Genomic DNA, 18,290 nt, shown 5'->3' with positions numbered 1-18,290 from the left:
ACTATGTTGGTAGTTTGATTTGTCCACTTTACTTGGGTTTTGATGTTCTAAGAGTTTGTGTCTCATGGGTTTTTGACTGTGGTAGTGGTGATTTTGGAGTTTGGTTGAGCTATAATTGTCAGTTTGATTATGGATTCCTCTTGGTCATATTGCAGAGGATATTGCAGGAGCCTGTGTTAATTGGTAGTAGTATAGTTCATGACTACATTTGGGATCCAGGTGGATTGATTGGTTTATTTTTCAGCCACTGCTTGAGGACAAGAAATTTTTGAGAGGGGAGGACTTGTCATGTCCCCTTTTCAAATAATTAAAAAATAATAATCTTTGCTAAGGTAGGCAGGCCCAAGAAAGTGAAGTTTCGGAAAATGGGGGTTAATCTTTGGAAACCGTTGGACTAATAAATGAAAATTATTATTAAAATATGTTTCATTAACCTCTCTTGCACGTGAGTTATGGTTATGCCCTCTTTTAAGGGGTTTGGAGTCATTTTGGGCAGATTCCAGAATTTGATTTTTGCTCATTCTTTGTTATTCTTCAGAGGCTGCCAAACCTATGGAGAAGGAGACCCAAGAACAGGAGTTTGCAGGTTTCCAGGGAGACCCAAGAACAGGAGTTTTTAGGTTTCTAGGAAGGCTAAGGATGGGATTTTGAAGCCATTCCATGTCCATGCTCATACAGAGTTTGCCTTTGTGCCGAACAGTGCAGATTTGTGGGTTTTCGGGTGTGTTTTTTGTATGAGTTTGGTGTTTTCAGTTGAGTATTTCATATCAGTTTGGGTTGCTGCTGTATTTCAGACTTTAAGATGCTAAAATAGAGCTAAGTATATGTATTGGGACATGATTAAAATTCTGAGATAGATTATTAGTGTTTTTGTGGTGTTTTTGGGCATTTTTGTGTTAATTTCAGGAGCCCGATGAGCATAGTTTTTGTCCTACATTTGTGAACTGTTGTGTAAAGGCTATATGGATCTATAAATTTCATTTTTTAGGCTGTTATTTTGCTGAAATTTCTGTAAAAATTTACATTTTCAGATTTATTAATAATTTGTGAAGTTGTGAAGCTTTTGGCACTATTTTCAGCATACCCGATTTGGGGTTTCTTGAGAAATTTGGTGGATCTTTGTGATATTAGTTGTTTGATCTTAAAGATCTGATTATAGGTTGGAAATATCATATAAAATCAGTGAAGGGACATTTCAATATATTACTATTATTAACAATCCATTCGCTACTTCTTTCAAGTACAAGTTATTATCTACCATACCTTTAGCACATCCAAGCTTTGCCAAATAATTGTCAAACCTTGCATACCAGATTCTAGGTGCTTTCTTGAGACCATATAGATCTTTCTTTGGTCTACTTACCATGTCCTTTTCTTCTATCAGAGGGAAACCTTTAGGATGCTCAATGTATACTTCTTCAAGTTCTCCATTTAGGAAGGCTTATTTTACATCCATCTAATATACTTTTAATTTCTTATTTTCTTCATAAGATAGGGAAATTCTCACTAATTCCATTCTTTCTATAGGATAATAAGTCTCCTCATAGTCTATTCCTTCTTACTATGAATATCCTTTGCACACAAGTATGGCTTTGTTTCTTACAACTTCACCTTGTTCATTCATCTTGTTTCTAAATACCCATTCGATTCCAATAACATTCTTGTCTTTAGGTCTTAGAAATAATTCTCATTTTTCATTCATCACAATTTGATCTAATTCTTCTTTATTAGTTGAAACCAATGATTATCTTTATAGGCTTCATCTACACTCTTAGTTTCAAATTGAGAAATCAAACATATCTCTTCATTAACTCTATTCCTTGTCATCACTCCTTTCTTTTTCTTCCAATTATCTACTCTAGAGGGTGATTATTTATCAATTCCTATTAGAGGTAGGAGTTTCTAACTCAACTCTTACTTCTCTTGGTTAAGATCTTTCTCCTCTTTGCTCAAGAATTTGCACAACATTCTACAAATCATTGTTAGTCTCAAAGAAAACTTCTACATCCTATTTAACAATTCTAACATTATCTTCTTCTTCATCAAAATTGTAATCCTTCATCTTTTCCTTAATTCAAAACTTTTGATCAACTTTTACATTTGTACATTCAACTAGTGTCTTAATTCTATGATTAAAACATTTGTAAGCTTTACTTTTCAATGAATAACCAAAAAACATACCTTCATCACTTCTTGGATCAAACTTTTTTTTTTATTAGACTGCAAGAATCAGGTACAGCATGGCTCCCCCACACTTACCAATATCATCATCTCTCTTTATATAAAATTTTCTTTAAAAAAATTTGAAATACTTTACTGAAGGTGAATGACCAAACCATAATTCATAAGGGGTCTTATTCATACCTTTTCTAATATGTACTCTATTCATAGTGTACATAGTTTTATTGACTTCTCTCCAAAAATGTCTTGGATACATAATTCTCAAACATTCTTGCTCTTGTTGCCTCTTCTACTAATTTTCTTCTCCTTTTAGCAATCTCATTCTACTCAGGGGTCTTGGGTGAAGACAATTGTCTCTTAATTCTGTTCTCTTCATAAAAAAATGTTAAACTCTTTAGAGGTAAACTCTCCTCTTCTATCTAATCTGAAACATTTAATCTTAACACTACATTCATTCTCAACTCTATACTTAAATATCTTAAACTTCTCAAATACTTCCAAATTTTATTTAAGGAATGCTAGATCCACATCATTCTAGTGAAATCATCAACAAAAATCATGAAATACCTTTCTTCATAGAATCCTCTTATTCTTGAGGGACCACTCAAATCTGTGTGAACAATCTCTAGCTTTTCTATAGTAGTGAACTTCTTGCTGGGAAAAGATACCTTCTTCTTCTTAGCCAAGATACATTCTTTACAAAAAACATTAGTAGGTTTTATTATCTTAGGAAGATTTCTAACTACAAATGTGCTATTAACCTTCACAATATTATCAAAACTTATATGACAAAACCTCCTATTCCATAACCAATTGTTATCCACTTTTTTAACCAAACATGTTATATTAGTAGAATTGAAATGAAATACATTACCTCTAGACCTTGTTCCTATTCCAATCAGCTTATTATCTTTATCTTTGATGATTCAAGTCTATTCTATCAATTGCAACTGATAACCTTCATCCATCAACTGTCCCACACTCAACAAGTTATCCTTTAATCCATCAACAAAGTAAACATCATCAGTGTTAGTCTTTCCATCAAGTGTAATAGATCCTATCCCTATAATGTGATAGGTTTCATTATTACCAACTCTAAAAATAAGTCCATCATGATTCCTAAATTTTAAAAAAATTATTCATATCACCAGTCATGTGATGTGAATATCCACTATCTATTATCCAGTTAGATTTCTTTTCAACTTGAGAAACTAGAGTTTTTTCCTCTCTAATTTCTATGTTAAGATTATCTTCTTTAATGGCTACAAATTATAGCTCATCATCACTTTCACTCTAAAATTTTGCATTATATTACTCATCTTCATTTGCATACAAAAAATTTCTAGGTCTTCTAGGCGTAAACATTCCCTTATACTTTTTATCTCTTTAGGACGTTTAGATGCATAATGACCAAATTCATTACAAGTCCAACATTTAAAGATATTATTACCATCTAGTTCTCTTCTTACAAGAAGGGCTATACCTTCTTCAATCTTCTTATCTTCATTATATGTGGTTCTAAGATTGCTAGCAAAATCTCCATCTGTGCTTGCACTTCAAGACAAATTTGGTCAAACATTTAACGCACTGAAAGCTATTTCAACTCTTGTCAATTCTTTATATTTTTTCAAACCTTCTTGTATTGCTTCCAATCTTCCAAGAAATTTTTCTCTAGTAAATTTCTTGGTATAGGAAATTATTAGTTTAATCATCTATGTTTCTTGCCTAAATGGTGGTGTCAAATTTTTTAGGATCTTCCTCACAACTTCATCTTCTTCCTTAGTTCCACCATATGATTTAATTCCTACAACTATATCAGATATCCTACCAACATAGCTTCTTATAGATTCATCTTTCATCATTTAGTATCTTAAAATGTGCATATCCAATTCTCTAATCTTATTCTCTTTTTATGTTTATCTCCCTCCAAAGTAGACTCTAATATTTTCCAAATCTCAATCTCATGGGATTTTTGTAGTAAGTTTACCCGATTGTATTTTTTCTCTATGAGAGCTTATAGTAAGGCTTCTCTAGCTCTCATATTGCATATGAATAAATCTCTATCTACTTCACTGCATTCTTCAAGCTTTCCTTATTTCACAATCATCTTGTTGACTTTAGTTAAAAGTCAATAACCTAGACCCATACATAGAAAATGAGTCTTCATATTCTCTTTCCAACAATCATAGTTTGCTCCATCAAATTTAGGACTCTCCTTTCTAAATAGTTTTTCCATTGATCTCCCAAAGATGTTAAGATTTCTCTTTAATGACCTGATGCTCTAATACCAATTGTTAGAATATAAAGTCCACCAATATAACTAAGAAGGTGGGGTGCATACAATTATTATCATCATTATCAACCTTAATAAATATTAACCATGTGAGAAATATAAACAAAAACCACAACAAGATACTCATACACAATAACACTAGATATGTTAACTAAGGAAACCTTTGATCAGAGGGAAAACCCGAGTGGGGATGGTAACCAGAAGATTATATAGTAATATAAATATTCCTTGTTAGATGGTGGACCTTGTTAGGAGTCTATAACAACATTCCATACATATTAGTCCCTATTGGAGACTTTGAATCCCTCTTATGAGATCACAAGTCTATTAGGATTTGTGCCAACCCTATTAGGATTTGTGGAAGACAGATGGACCCACTATCCAAAAAAATTTAGGGGCAAGACTAATGAACACATTGTCCAAATGATCTCTGTATTATTCCTTGTAGAATACTATAATAAAATTTTACTTCCTTCTTCTTTCTCTATTATGTCAACTAGGCCTCTTCTCCTACTAATATGATACTAGATCATGAACTTCACATCAAATAATCCCTTCGACCACTTAGAAATTTATCACAAAACTTTACTCTAATTCACTTCCTTTATCACTTTGCATACTTCATTTACATACCATGTCTTACAAACAAAGAAAATATCTTTCCTTTATACCCTATCTTCAAAATAATTCCTTGAGTTGGCCTTAAGGCTTTCCCAATTAATTATACTAAGATAATTGATTAATTCATAATCACAATAGAATTTTTGGATCGCAGTCTGTAAAAAAACTTCACATATGTGATTTTCAAGACTTGCACACTCACTGACATCACCATTAGACTGTCCTCGATCATTGTCTAACTATGCATCACCAGATTATATCTCTACTAGAAGCTAAAATAGGATCATCAAAAATTTATTTCCATGCACTTTGTCTTTGTACAACTCTTCATAAATAACTTATAGCTTATGTACATCTTTGACATAGACTCCACACATTTAACCTCATCATGATGATATAGAGTAATTAAAGTCCTTAACAACACTTTACTTGTATATAAAAACTCAATTTGTACAAATATGATCTCTATCTATTGTTCTACTAGTCTTCATAGAATTAATGCTATGTTGACATCAATGAAAAACATAGCCATGAATACATGTCAATACTCTCCAATGCTTAGGATAATCCCCAAAGGAATAGCATCAGCATTCATGCTAACATTGTGGACCGCTTAGACACATATAATTGTTTGATTGGGTTATTAGGTACCATATGACCCTTTTTGACCCATTCAATCACATGATATGTTTGAAGTGGTCTGAGGACCATTTAGCACACATATAAAACTTTGAATTAGTCAAAAGATGACATAGTGCACCACAAGACCCCTATTGATGCATTGGATCGCATAATGTTTGTCGTAAGGGGTTTGAAGATTCCTTAGCACGCATAATGTGATTGAATGGGTGAAAAGGTGTCTTAAGGTACCCTATCACAAATTTTGACCCATTTGATCATATGCTATATGTCTTAAGGGATTTTCAAACCCCTTACACACATATAATAGATCTAATGAGTCAAAAGAGGTGATAGAGTACCTTATGACCCAGTTTGACACACTTGATAGTATAATGTGTGTCTTAAAGTGTCTAAGAATACATTAGCAAATATATAATGGTTTGAATGGGTCAAAATGAATAATAGGGTACCCTATGACCCCTTTTAACTCATTCAGAGGACTATAACTTTTTTTTAGCCAGATTTTGAAATTTTTAGTGTAACTAGCTTCAAATTTTTACTGAAGTTCATAAATCACTAATTTCATAAAAAAAGAAGCATCTTATAACCCCCTTTTGGTACCACAACTTTGTGTAGTTACCCTTGCATAAGTTGTAAGAATTTGTAATGACAAGTTTTGCAACTTTGTAAACCAAGATAAAATATTGAAGAGTATTCCAAACATTCTAAATGAGGAGTAGAAAAAGTCTCTTGTGGCTATTCCATTAGTTGGGGAAATTAAGGATGAATTTTTCTCCTTGCAAGGGGAAAAATCTATGGGACCTAATGGGTTTTCGATGTTCTTTGTCCAGGTTTTTTAGGATGTTGTAGCATAGGGTCTCTGTAATGCAGTCAAGGAATTTTTTGGTTCTAGACTCCTGCTTGCTGCAGAGCACCTAATCAAGTGGTTTTTTTTATTCAATGTAATAAGGCCTTAGGATTGATAAAAAATCTCCTTAAGGCCATCCACCACCGCAATGGACACAAGACCCCAAGGTGATAATATGAACCTGGGCATCAATTGTTCCAAAGGTGGAATTTTGATTTATCCTATGTTTTATAGGTTGGTTTAGAGGTTTTAAGTCTTAGAATAACAATTTGGAGTGATTGGAATTTGTTTAAGTTTGAAATCAGTTGAAGGGTCAAAAAGTGCAAAAAATTGCAAAAGTTGCATTAGTAACTTTTGCAACAAATTGACAACTTTTTGCAATAACTACAAAAAATACCTTTGGTTGATTTAAATAATTTGTAATAGCCTTTATAGGCCTTGTTTACTCAAGTTAGAAGCATAGGAGAAGTTTCACATGTATTTGCTTCCAAAATCAAATAATAAACCTATTGTTCCAACATTTTGTACCTATTTTTGCCATATTGTACAAAATTTTCTAGTTGTAGGGTTGCTATTTTGCATTGATTAGTTGGAACTTTCATTTTAAAGAGTTTTGGTGTTGGTTTGAAGGAGAGATCAATCTTCATTTGAAAGTTATCGATTTTTTCCTCTTGTTGCCTTGTGAAACCGTCAAAACAAGGGTTTGGCTAAAGAAATGGCCCTAGTTTGAACTCCCACTATTGGAAATTCTTCCAAATTTGCATGGGGCAAGCTAGGGAAATGCACTTTAATATTTTGAAGGTTTGGAGATAGGAGGTTGTAGTAGGGATTTATGGAAGCAAGCCCTAGGTCTAATAAGACCCATGTATTAGACCTAGTTTGTGTAATTTGGTTGAGTAATAGGAAGAAGAGGAGTTGAGGGCTTGGTGAATTAGAAAAACACCTTCATCTATGTTGGAAGAACACTTTGGAGTTGTAAAATGGAATCTATGAACCCATTTCTTGGTCATTGCATTGTGAACCATGCCTAAACTTACTAATTAGGCCTATGCAAGGTAGGGGTTACGGTATGCTGGAGTGGAGTGAAGTTTTCAAACTTTGGAGTATTTTAGTAATTTGAAAAGGGAGTTCAAAACTAGGTTTAGCTTGCCAAGTCCTTTGTAATAAATTTGTGTTATTGGTGAAAAATAGGGATAGGAGACCTAATTGCTTACTAGATCTGTTGCAACAATTTGTATTAGAAGTTGTTAACAAGGGTTCCAACTAGTGGTTCACCTTATTTTGATCATATTGGAGTTGTCTTAGACCTTCTTTGGTGTTGGGAAGTCTTGGAGTCTCAAATTCCACTTTTTGTTATTTTGGTTGAAATAAGGTCAATTGTTGCATTTTGGCTTGTGGGCTGATAATAGTGGATTTGATCACTTATATGATTTGTTTGAGTCATGTTGAGGTGATTTTAGGTCACTCCTAGTGTTAGGGAGGTTGGAATTACTAAAGCCACTTTGTACCAAGGTTGGGTGTAGGAGGTCTTAATTGGTTCAAGTAAGAAGAAGTTGGAATTTAGTCTTGTGTGAAGTGTTGGGTTTGTAAAACCTATTGAACAGTTGTAAACATTAGAGTAGTTCCTGTTGGTAGTGAGACAAGCCTTGAATAGCCCTGTGGATTTTGGGAATTTAGATAAGTAGTTTGATTTGTGCTTCCAAAGTGTTTTACTTTCCATAAAGTGGTATCAGAGCCACTTTGAATTGTTGAAGACACAATGTCTAAAGGTGAGGAGCTTGAGAGGGAGATCCCCTTGAGGATCACAAATGTAGAACTAGCCAAGCTAGTTAAGGAAAAAATGACAGAGGGTAGGGTGGTCTGGGAAGAGAATAGGACCATGAAGAGGAAGTTGGATAGACTCAAGAAAAAAATGAAAAAAGGGAGTGATGATGAATCAGAGCTTGTGGAAATAGGAGGGGATGAGGAGCAATAAAATAACCTTGCAGATCAAAGGCCTTTACTTGCTACATTGGAGAGGGTTGGAAAGAAAGGAGAAGGAGACTTACCCACTTTTCATGGTAAGTTGGATCCTGATGTATGCATGGACTAGATTGAAGCCCTAGATAAACACTTTGAATGTGATAAGACCCCTAAAAATCAAAGGGTTAGGATTGCCAAGGAAAAGCTCAAAGGCCCTACCTTAAGTTGGTGGAATTTTTTGCAAAATGAAAGATTGGATGAGGGAAAGGAGCAGACTTCTACATGGAAGAAGATGAAGGTAGAGATAAGAAGGTAGTTCATACCAGAAGATTATGAGGTGTTGGTGCAATAAAAGTTACATAATCTCAGACAAAGGGACTTGGATGTTAGTGCCTACACTCAAGAATTTCACATCTTACCCTTAGAGCCAAGGTGTATGAGATAGAGAAGCAAAAACTTGCAAACTTGCAAGGTATGTGAATGGTTTAAAATATAGTATTCAAGATGAACTAACATTGATTACTTTGGGTTCATTGCATCAATGCTTTAACATGGCCTTAAAAATTGAAGAAAAACATAAGAGGAAAGGTGAAACAAGTAGTACAGGTAGAGATAGGTTCAATGGAAGGGGATCCTTCAACAAAAATTAGAAGAAGTCAAGTGGATCAAATGCTAATGGGAAGTCCACCAATAGAGGGTCTTTTAGGGGTAGGAGACCCAATGGTAGAGTAAGATCTAGTGGAAGGGGGCCTAGTGTGTTTACAGGCAAATGCTTCACTTGTAATCAGGTAGGACATCAGTCCTTTAGATGCCCTAAAAAAAAAAAGCAAGGGGATAGGAGAATTTAGTTGACACAAGAGGAGGATAGTCAAATTATCTCTTCTTACCAATCAGCCACTTCAAGGCCTACACTTCTAGAGCATGTGGAATCCTGATGATGCAAAGAACATTGATTAAAGCCCCTACAACTATAGAACCCCTACAGAGGAAAACATTGTTCAAAACTTTCTGCAAAGTAAACAATAAGGTCTGTAGAGTTATAGTGGATTCTATATCCTAAGATAATTTGGCCTCTAGGGAAATGGTAGACAAGTTGAAACTCACAACAAAGACTCACCCTTACCCCTACAAGGTGTCATGGCTAACAAAAGATAAGTAGACCCTCATCAATGAGCAAGTGTGGGTAGAATTCAAGATAGGGGAGTATCATGACAAGGTCTTATGTGATGTGGTAGAGATGGATGCATGCCATTTTCTTCTTGGGAAGCCATGGAAATATGATGTGTGTGCAAAACGTGATGGTAAAACAAACATTTACACCATAACTAAGGATGTGATTGAATACACCATGCCACCATTTCTTGATGATGGAAACCCGATTACAAATGGGGTAATGATAGTGGGAGAAAAAGAATTTATGAGAGTCACCAAGGAGAAGGATAAACCCTACTATGCATTGGTTTTTATACCTAAAAAACATCCCCTTAAACCATCACAAGATCCACCCAAGATCATCAATGGTGGGCCTAAGGAGGTAAGGGATTTATTAGAGAAATACAAGGGGATAGTTGCAAGTATCCAATCAGAGACTTTGCCTCCTCAAAGAGATATTAGCCACTACATAGAATTCATCCCAAGGGCTACACTTCCAAATAAGGCAGCCTATAAGATGAGCCTAGAGCAGAATGAAGAGATAGCAAGGCAAATTGAAGATCTACTAGGTGTTCATTAGAAAAAGTATAAGCCCATGTGTAGTCCCTACTATTCTAGCTCCTAACAAAGATGGTACTTGGAGGTTATGTACATATTCAAGGGAAATTAATAGGATAACCATTAGATATAGGTTTCCTATGCCAAGAATAGAGGATCTTTTGGACTATTTGGGGAAGGCAAGTGTCTATTCAAAGGTGGACCCTAAAAGTGGATACCATAAAATTAGAAGTAGGGGTGGAGATGAATGGAAAAAAAAATTTAAAATATCAGAAGGATTGTATGAATGGCTTGTGATGCCTTTTGGCTTGTCAAATGCACCTAGTACCTTTATGAGGCTCATGAATGAAGTCTTGAAACCTTTCTTGAACAAGTTTGTTGTGGTGTACTTAGATGACATTTTAATATTCAGCAAGGATAGAGATGAGAACTTAAGGCACCTTGATTTGGTTTTGAATAGGCTTCATGAAGAGAAATTGATGGTAAATTTAGAAAAATGTTCCTTTTTGCAGCATGAACTAATCTTTTTGGGCTTTGTGATATCAGGAGAAGAACTAAAGATGGATCCTTCCAAGGTAGAAGCCATCCTTAATTGGCCACCACCCACCACTCCATTAGAGGTAAAGAGTTTTCATGGCATGTGTAGTTTCTATAGAAAAATTATAAGAAAATTCAGTGGTGTGTGTGCCGCAATGATAGATACAATTAAAGGAGGAAAGAAATGTATATTTTCATGTACTAAGGAGGCAAATGATTCCTTTGAATTTTTGAAAAGAAAAATTGCAGACCAACTAGTCTTGGTGCTCCCTGACTTCTATAAATTATTTACAGTAGAGTGTGATGTAAGAAATAAGGCAATTGGAGGAGTTCTAAGTTAGGAGGGTAGGCCTATGGCCTTTTTTAGTGAAAAGCTTAATGAAACTAAGAAAAAATATGCAACCTATGATCTTGAACTCTATGCTATGGTGCAGACCCTTAGAAAATGGAGACATTACTTGTTTCTTAAAAAAATTGTTGTATATACTAATAATCATGCTTTTAGTTTCTTGAATAGGCAGGAAAATTTAAATCATAGGCATATGAAATGGATTGAATTTCTACAAGCCTATATTTTTACTATTAAGCATGAAAAAGGAGAAACTAATAAGGTTGCTAATGCACTTAGTAGGAGAAATCTAAGAATTCGGGAAATCCAATTGGAAAGCATTGGAATTCATACAATGAAGGACATGTATGAGCAAGATGAAGACGTCAAGGAGGCCTACCAAGTTTGTAAATCCATGGGTGAAAGGTACCACACTAATTTTGGTGAGTATATCTTGCAAGATGGTCTTTCGTTTAAAGGGAGTCAGCTTTGCATTCCAAGGGATCCATTAGGGAGAATATCATAAAATAAAAGCATTATGGTAGTTTAGTAGGGCATTTTGGGGTAGATAAAACTTTGGAGTAGGTTAGAAGGTTTTATTATTGGCCAAGGTTACAAACTGATGTTAGGAGATATGTTGAGGAGTGTCTAATTTGCCAACAAGCAAAAGGATGCTCATCAAATGCATGACTTTACACCCCACTCCCAATACCTCATAAACCTTGGGACATAGTGAGTATGGACTTTGTTATTGGTCTACCAACAACCAAATCAAGTTATGATAGTATTTTGGTAGTTGTGGAAAGGTTTTCCAAAATTGCTCATTTCATGGCTTGCAAAACCACACATGATGCCTCCCATGTAGTAGGTTTTTTCTTCAAGGAAGTTGTTAGGCTTCATGGTTTGCCTTTATCCATCATATCAGATAGAGACCCTAAGTTTTTGGGGCATTTTTGGAGGACATTGTGAAGAAAACTAGGCACTAACTTGTGTTTTTCATCTGCCTATCACCCTCAATCAGATGAGAAACTTGAGGTAGTCAATGGATCATTGGGAAATATGCTAAGTGTCTTTCTAAAAAACATGGTGCTTCTTGGGATTGTGTCTTACCCTAGGAAAAATTTTCCTTCAATGATTCCATCAATAGAAGTACTGGTTTAACACCATTTTAGATTGTTTATGGAACTCATCCTAGGGGCACTTTGGAACCTAGGGAAGTCAAGGACATGGAAAGAAGAAGTGCACAAGCTAAGAATTTTGTAGAGGTAATGAAAGAATTCCACCAACAGGTATAAGACAGATTGCAAGATGCTTCCAATAAGTATAAACAAGAAGCAGATAAAAAAAGAAGAGAACTCTAGTTTAAGGTGGGGGATATGGTGATGATTCACATCAATAAGGCTAGACTTCCAAAGAAATTACATACCAAACTGCAGATGAAGAAGATTGGTCCTTTTAAAATAGTAAAAAAGTGTGGCAATAATGCCTATCAAATTTATTTACCTTGTGATATTAATTTGTCACCTATCTTCAATGTATCTAACCTATATGCTTTTAAGGGTGCTATTGTAGATGATTTGGATGCAGGTACTATAGCAGATCTCAAAGAAGAATTGAAAAAGAACATCCTACCAAAGCCTAAACCCATTGTGGAAGCCATTCTAGACAAAAGGATTAGCAAATACACTAGGAGGAGGACTTACTATGAATACCTTTTATAGTGGAAGGGACAACCAAAAATAGATGCAACATGGATGTTAGAAAAATACATCAAGGCACATGGTTTTGGTCCCTCACTTCACAATACTCCAAAGACTGGAGTTTCATTTATGTAGGGGAGAATGGTGTAGAGAACCTAATTAAGTGGTTTGTTTTATTCAATGTAATAAAGCCTTAGGATTGATAAAAATTCTCCTTAAGGCCATCCACCACTATAACAGACACAAGACCCCAAGGTGATAATATGAACCTGGGCATCAATTGGTCTAAAGGTGAAATTTTGAGTTATCCTATGTTTTCTAGGTTGGTTTAGAGATTTTAAGTCTTAGAATAACAATTTGGAGTGATTGGAATTTTTTTACATTTGAAATCAGTTGAAGGGTCAAAAAGTGCAAAAAATTGCAAAAGTTGCATTAGCAACTTTTGCAACAAATTAACAACTATTTGCAATAACTACAAAAACTACCTTTGGTCAGTTGAAACAATTTGTACTAGCCTTTATAGGCCTTGTGCACTGGAGTTAGAGGCTTAGAAGAAGTTTCATATGTATTTGCTTCCAAAATCAAATAATAAACCTATTGTTCCAGCATTTTGCCCCTATTTTTGCCATACTATATGGAATTTTTTGGTTGTAGGGCTATTTCTTTTCATTGATTAGTTGGAGCTTTCATTTTTAAGATTTTTGGTGTTGGTTTGAAGGAGAGATCAATCTTCATTTGAAAGTTATCCATTTTTTTTTCTCTCGCTGCCCTGTGAAACCCTCAAAACAAGGGTTTGGCTAAAGAAATGGCCCTAGTTTGAACTCCCACCATTGGAAATTCTTCCAAATTTTCATGGGACAAGCTAGGGAAATTCACTTTCATAGTTTGAAGGTTTGGAGATAGGAGGTTACAATAGGAATTTATGGGAGCAAGCCCTAGGTCTAATAAGACCCATGTATTAGACCTAGTTTGTGTGATTCGGTTGAGTAATAGGAAGAAGAGGAGTTGAGGACTTGGTGAATCAGCAAAACACCTTCATGTAATTGGAAGAACACTCTAGAGTTGGAAAATGGAATCCATGAACCCATTTCTTGGTCATTTCTTTGTGAACCAAGCCTAAACTTGCTAATTAGTCTTGTGTGCAAGGTAGGGGTTAGGGTATGCTGGAGTGGAGTGAAGTTTTCAAACTTTGGAGTCTTTTAGAACTTTGGAAAGGGTGTTCAAAATTGGGTTTAGTTTGCCAAGTCCTTTGTAATAAATTTGTGTTATTGGTGAAAAATAGTGATAGGAGACCTAACTCCTTACTAGGTTTGTTGCAACAGTTTGTATTGGAAGTTGTTAACAGGGGTTCCAACTAGTGGTTCACCTTATTTTGGTCATATTGGAGTTTTCTTCGACCTTCTTTGGTGTTGGGAAGTCTTGGAGTCTCAAATCCCACTTTTTGTTATTTTGTGTGAAATAAGGTCAATTGTTGCATTCTAGCTTGTGGGCTGATGATAGTGGATCAGATCATTGATATGATTTGTTTGAGTCATTTTGAGATGATTTTAGGTCACTATTGGTGTTAGGGAGGTTGGAATTGCTAAATCCACTTTGTGCCAAGGTTGGGTGTAGGAGGTCTTAATTGGTTCAAGTAAGAAGAAGTTAGAATTTAGTCTTGTGTGAAGAGTTGGGTTTCTAAAACCTATTGAATAGTTGTAAACATCAAAGTAGTTCCTTTTGAAAGTGAACAAGCCTTGAATAGCCCTGTGGATTTTGGGAATTTAGATAAATAGTTTGATTTATTTTTCCAAAGTGTTTTACTTTGCATCACTGCTTAAGGAAATCAACTCTACCTTTATTGCCTTGATTCCAAAAAAAATTTGGATCCTTTTTGGTCAATGAATTTAGACCTATAAATCTTTGCAACTTTGTTTATAAATTTTTCTCTAAAGTTTTGATTTCACTTCTTTTGGTTTTTCTTTCTTTGTTGATTTCTCTAGAGAAAAATGGTATTGTGAAAGGTCATCAAATCTTGGATTCTATTGTCAAAGTGCATGAGGTTATCCATTCAACTCATTATTTTGATACTATGGTTTCCTTCTTAAACTATATTTTTCTATGACATATGACTACGTGGACTAAGATTTTCTACTCAAAAATTTGAAGTCTTTTTGGTTTTGTGATCCTTTTGTTCAACTTGTGTTTTAACTCATTTTGACTTCTTCAGAAGCAATTCTTGTGAATGGTTCTTCTTTTAGTTTTTAAAGCCTTCCAAGGATTTAAGGTAGGGAGATCCCATTTCTCCAATTCTCTTTTCTTTAATGGCTGAATATCTTTGCCATTTATGAATTTTTTTATTTCTTTAGGTTTTTTAAAGGATTTGAATTCTTCCTCTAAGGATCTGATCTTCTCTCATGAATAGTTTGTTTATGATGTTTTTATAATGGGAGAGGCTTCATTAAAGGAGGATCAAGAATGTAAAAAAGTCCTTTATTCTTACACCTCAGCTACTGGCTAATTAATTGACTAGGAGAAAAGATCTATTTTCTTCATTAATACTCATGTCAAAAGACAAAGGAAAATGGCCAGAATTTTGGATTGTCAAATTGGTTCTTTTCCTACATCCTACCTCAATCTTCCTCTAGGTAGGAAGCCCCATGAATCCTTCTTGGGTTCTTTGGTTGATAGATTCCATAATAAACTCTTGGGATGGAAAGGATCACTTCTAAGTCAAGCTGGTAAATTTCATCAGAGCAAGTTTATTCTACAAAGCCTCCCTATATATGCTTTGTGTTTGTTTAAAATTCCAAAATTCTATTTAAATAATCCAAAAAAACTTTCTCAGGTTAGGGGTGGAAGATTTTTTTTCCCTCATGTCCTAAGACAAGGTTTTGTAGACCTAAAAATAGTGATGATATTGGTCTCAGATCTTAGAAAATTATGACTTAGTGCTTATGGAAAAAGAAGTCTAGACGATTTATGGAGAGAAGAAAGACTAGAATAGTATAATGTGAAGAAAATTCTTAACATAACTCTTCTCTCTGGAGATTTTCCTTTCTAATGATAATTTGATGTCAGGTTCTATCTTCTAGAAGGACATCCAGTAGGATAAAGCCACTACCAACCAAAAAGCTAGATGGAAACTAGGAGATAGTCTTACCATTAACTTTTGAAAAGATTATTGGATAATATAAAAACCCTTCTCTTTGATTATGAATAATAATATTGATGTGGAAAGATGTCTTGACCAATTTGGAGTAAAAGTGGTTGACTATTGGAAAGAAGGTCAATAGGTTTGAATATTAGACATTGATCGTATTCTGAATTTTATCCAAGTGTATCTTAATTATTCTATCATTAAAATGGGACATGAGGATACTTTGATCTATGATGGAGACCCTTTAGGGGTTTTCTCCATTTCTTCTTCCATTAGGGCTACGATTGAGATAGATAGTTTTCCTCCTATTTGGGCCTCGGTTTAGAACAATAATACCATTGCTAAGATAAACATTTTTCAATGGTTTTCCTTCCAAGATAAAATCTTGACTTTGGATAACCTTAGTAAAAGAGGCATGTATTTTCCTAACAAGTATTTTCTTTGTATAGCTTGGAAAGAGTCAATTTATCATATCTTCATTGATTTATCTTATGCATGGAACACTGGGATGAAAATTTTGATGTCTTAGAACCTCTATTGGATAATGATAGAAAATATGGATGATCTATGGAGGTCATGGAAAGATTATAATGGAAGTATAGGCAAAAATATTTGGATGCTTGTGTTCCCCCATGCATATTGAAATTCATGTGAAGCATGTCTATATATATGCATACAAAGCCTAGGGGGTGATCTATATCTATCATATCAAGGTGACCTAGGAGGAGTGTTTGAGGGTTATCCATTTCCATTATTCCAAAATTCATTTGAAGTGAAATTTTCATTATTTACAAATACATTTTAATTGAATTTTTCATCATTTAAAAACACATTTGTATTGATTTGATCACCCATACATCATAATTCCTCTTCCATGAAAGCTATGTTATCTAAGTCTATTTTTCTACGTCTTTTACTTTTCATAAAAGGTATGTGAATATATGTTTTTCTCTTTCCTCCCTAGAAATGGTATAGGATACACTAGTTTCTAACCTATGGTATGCAATATGTGTCTCAAATTTACTGCTAAAGTGATTAAAAGGAATAAACCAAGCTTCAGAAGTTTCTCTAGGAGATTAATTAAAGATAACTTGTGGTTCTTTCTCCAAACAATGTTGATGTCTAGCAATCAAAGGTAACTCATCAAAGTTAATTTGGGGTTATTTTCCTTGACTCACTTGATACCTAATAGTTTTTGGCATTAGAGAGAATTTAAGGAGATAATAGATAACTCAAGACACTTGATGTCCAAACCAGATAAGTATAAATATTACTTGTTCAAAAGTGAAAGAGAAGTAAAAGAAGCGAGATACCAACAAAGATGAACTGCCACAAGATTCCCAAATTGTGCATAAATATCCTATGTACAACACTTGTGAATCAAGAAAATATAATCCAGTATAAAAGAGATAAAGTAGATAAAATATATATAAAAGAGATTGGACAAGTGATCAATTCCACTAATAAACAGTGTAATCAAGGCATATAAGTGATCTTTTTAGCTAAAAAAGCCTACATCCTACTATTTTTAGATCTATGAACCAAGCAAAACCACATAGAGCCACCCTAAATAGTCAACAAAAGTTTTTAATATGAAATATTTAAGATAAGAATCATGGGAAAAAATTATGGCAGTCCATATGATAGTTTAATAAGATAAATGATACTTGACAAACAAGCCAGCTGATAATTCAGTAGTAGATGACACATTGGATAATAGATGGGCAAAAAAACTTAGCAAAGATAGGTGATACACCTTATAATAGTCAAGAAACACTTTAAGATATATCATTAAATATTTATCACTTTTGCAGATGATAGTAAGATAATAAAGACCTAATTTGACTCAAAAATTCAATTTGAATATCATTTTAGAAAATTTAACAATTTGGACTATTTTGACAAGTTTCCTCAATTTTTGATGAGAAATTGTGGTACAAATAGTACCCTTAAAATAATCAAACAAGGGATAAAGAAAATTTTATGATACAAACACTTTTGAAATCCAAAGATAAAATCCCTCAGAAACTACCATACGTGTAGGTCCAAAATATTTCTATACCAAATCAAAGATATGCCAAGAATGTTCTTCTTAAAGGTAATGACTTGTTACTCAATACCATGGCCCACAAATTTATGTCCCGTTGTCTCACACAAAGTGGTTTAACATAATAGATATTGACTTTGTAGTGGAAGTTCTGCTAACACAAATGAAGGAACACATATCATGAGTCAAATCTTTGGGTGATACGAGTAACCTACTTGGATTGATGCTTCTACCAAGATATTGAGCAGCTAAATAAGATGGCCTCTAAATTCCAAGTGTTTAG

The sequence above is a fragment of the Cupressus sempervirens genome, chromosome 9, assembly GCF_028749045.1.
Source record: "Cupressus sempervirens isolate cs-2001-9-10 chromosome 9, ASM2874904v1, whole genome shotgun sequence".
Lineage (NCBI taxonomy): Eukaryota > Viridiplantae > Streptophyta > Pinopsida > Cupressales > Cupressaceae > Cupressus > Cupressus sempervirens.
This window is presented reverse-complemented; position numbering follows the sequence as displayed.